Consider the following 3328-nt stretch of genomic DNA (forward strand, 5'->3'; position numbering starts at 1 on the left):
AACCTGGCCCCGCCAACGCGCGCCTCCGGGCCCGGCGCGCCCCTCCTCGCCTCGCCGCCCCTTGGCTCCGCTCGCCCGCCCTGCGCCCCCTCCCGGTCCTCACCACGTTCCCCAGATGCTACACGATCGCGCGTGGATGAGACCCACGGAGCGGGGCGGGGGGACATGCGCCCGGCGACATGCTGAAAGTTTGGAGAATCGAGGCGGAGCGGGGCTGGAGTCTCAGCCCCAGAGTCAGGTTTCTCAAAGTGGGCGCTGCGGAGCATCCGCGCCAAAGTCGTCTGAGAGCTTGTTGAGAACGCCGACTCCCGGTCTCGCCCCAGACCTGCTCAGTGAGAATCTCCGCCGTGGGGCCTGGCGATCTGCATTTTTAGCCTCTTGGCTGATTCTGATGGACACTCCTTTGAGACTCGGCCAGTGAGGGCCGGTGGTGGTGCAGAAACCAGGTGCAAGGCTGTGTTAGGACGAGTCCGTAGCCTGCATGAGTCCAGTCTCAAAAGAGCTGGACCATCCAGAGCAAAGAAGAATCCTTTTCTCGTTTTTGCTAGCACACCTCCGGAGAAGGGTCCTGGGGGTAAATCCCATGCAAAGCAGCAGGAGCATGCCTGCAAGTATGCCCGACTGCATGTCCATACTGTCCCCATTTACCTCCCACCCCACCCCCCACCTGGCCAGACCAACCCTCCCGTCCTTAGTGCACCAGATCACCCCCTGGCTCAGACGGTGCTTGGAACGCCCAGGGCAGACCAGCCAGAGAGAAGGCCCAGGCACCTGGGGATCTTCCCCAGCTGGACCACGGACCACCGGAGGCCTGGGGTGACTGCCCTGGTCCCAGGTTGGGGCTGCAGGAGGAGCAGCAGTCATGTCTCTTGCCTCTGACCCAGGTCCTGGGTGCTCCTGTGGGGCAGGAGAGCTGGGTCCTGAGCCTGGAGCATCCGGCAGGGCTCTTCTGGGCGGGATGAGAACACTGTGCCACGAATTGGGAGAGTTAAGATAGGGGTGGTGGTGTCAGAAACTCCGAGAGGATACACGTGTCCTACTCTGTGAGTGACTGCTAGGTCAACCCCCAGTCCCTGGAGGATGGCCCTGTGTGGCCCTCACTGGCTTGCTCTTCCCTTTGGATATCCGGCTCCCGAATGCCCAGCTCTGCTGGCAGAGAGCATTCAGTCTTCCTGAAGGCTGGTTTCGCAGGGCTGGGTGACATCTTCCAAATTAATCCCCACCCTTTGTGTGTCGGCATCTCCAGAGGACCCTGTCTGGGAGACACTTCGGTGCCTCTCATCTCTAACCTGCAGGGTCACAGGCAAGGTGGCCACCAGGAAACCTGCTGACCTGGCCCCTTCCCAGGGATGGTGGGCTCCCCCCACCTGGAGGCATACTGCAGCCGGAGTTGGCACGTTGACTGGCCGGAGGGTGTGGGGCTGGGACAACACCCTCTTGGTGGAAGTGGCCCAGGCGATCCTGAGAGTGGGGGCTACTCTCTAGTTGCGGTACTCGGGCTCCCGCATGGGCTTGGTTGCTCCGCGGCATGTGGGATCTTCCTAGCTCAGGGATGGAACCGTGTCTCCTGCACTGGCAGGTGGATTCTTTACCACTGAGCCACCAAGGAAGCCCTCTTCCATCTGTTTAGAAAGGAAACTTGTATTTGCTCCCATCTCTCCGTTACTAAGGCCCCATCTCTCTTCTTTCCTTTTGAGCCAAGTTTCTTGGAAATGCCTAGTATTTACGTCCATTCATTCCTCACACACTGTCTGTTGCCAGTGACCCAGTTGCTAAATTCAGTGGCCACATTCAGTCTTCCTTGACTCTTAAGCAGCATCTGATCCCGTTCCCTATTCTGTTTCGAAGAAAACTGCACTCCCTTGGCCTATGGGGATACTGCTCTCCTCCAGGGACGCCCTCTGGGGGCTTCCTGTGTTAGCTGAGTCCTTTCCTCGTCGCTGCCACCTGGGTGTAAGCACAGACCTCTGCCTTGGCAATGTTATTTATCCTCATGGCTTCACGAGACAAGCACACACTGATGACTCTAGGTCTTGCTTTCCAATTCACAAGCTGATAAGTTAACCGTCACTGCTTCTCGGATGCCAATGGAAGACGTGACACTCCTGGATCAGAGATGTACGGCTTTCTACTCAGGCACACGTAGTGTGAACATCAGCATATCTGCATCGGCTCCCCTGGCCTCCGAGTCCCACTGGGATGCTGAAACTGTCGCGGGTTTACATCACCAAGGGGGGGGATACCCGGCTGGGGAATCTACTGGTTATATCGGAAGCAGTGAGCAAGCCTGGAGGGAACAAACACAGCGCTGAGAAGTGATCCGGGTGTAAGGTGGCCAGGGGTTCTGGCTTCTTGGCACACAGGGTGAGATGGGAAGGAGTGAGGCAGGCCCTCACTCCTGAAGGAGTCTCTCTTCCGCCAGCGGGCGCTTCACACTCCACAAACAAGCATATCTCTCTTCCAGGCCTCCCTAACCTGCCCTCCGCGGGCTCTGCTTCCTGTGAGCAGCCGGAAACCCTGGAGCCGCTGTGCGCTCCCGGTCTCGGTCTCGGAGCACCTGCGTCTGGTGAGTCCTGGTGAAAATGTCCAGGGGGTGGCGCTCGTTTGTGCGTGTTCATTGCGGGCTCCATCTCGGACTGTGTCTGGTACGGTGCACTTTCATCCTTTTAAACAGCTGTGAGATCAGTCTCACTTCTGCCCTGAGTTCACAGCTGAGCATATGGACTCTGGGACATGTTAGTGATGGGCCAGGCAGGGATTCACACTCAGGTCTGTCTGACCTGAAAGCCCAGCTACGAATGTGACTTGAAACATGGATCCTTGCTGGACACACATTGTTGTCGTTTTCACCCCAGTCATTACATCACAACAGCTTTCTTTTAACTTCTTTCTAACTAAAGGGGAAAGTTACACACCACACACACACACACTCACACACAGAGGATTCAGTGACTTATATCCCTTTCTGTCCAAACTACTCAACATGAGGCTTCCCAGGTGGCGCAGTGGATAAGAATCCACCTGCCAATGCAAAGGACATGGGTTCGATCCTGGTCTGGGAAGATGCCACATGCCGCAAAGCAACTAAGTGGGTGCGCCACAACTACTGAGCCCACGCTGTAGCAAGAGAATCCACCACAGTGAGAAGCCCGTGCACCAAGATGAAGAGCAGCCCTCACGTGTTGCAATCAGAAAGCCCTCATGCAGCGAGACCCAGTTTAAATTTTAAAAATTAAAAAACAAAACAAAAATTTTAAAAATTAAAACAAAAAACTACTCAACATGCATTGCTGCCCCCACGTGCAACGCTGTCATCATCCGGTGTTAC

Source organism: Oryx dammah, unplaced genomic scaffold, assembly GCF_014754425.2.
Source record: "Oryx dammah isolate SB20612 unplaced genomic scaffold, SCBI_Odam_1.1 HiC_scaffold_8, whole genome shotgun sequence".
NCBI lineage: Eukaryota > Metazoa > Chordata > Mammalia > Artiodactyla > Bovidae > Oryx > Oryx dammah.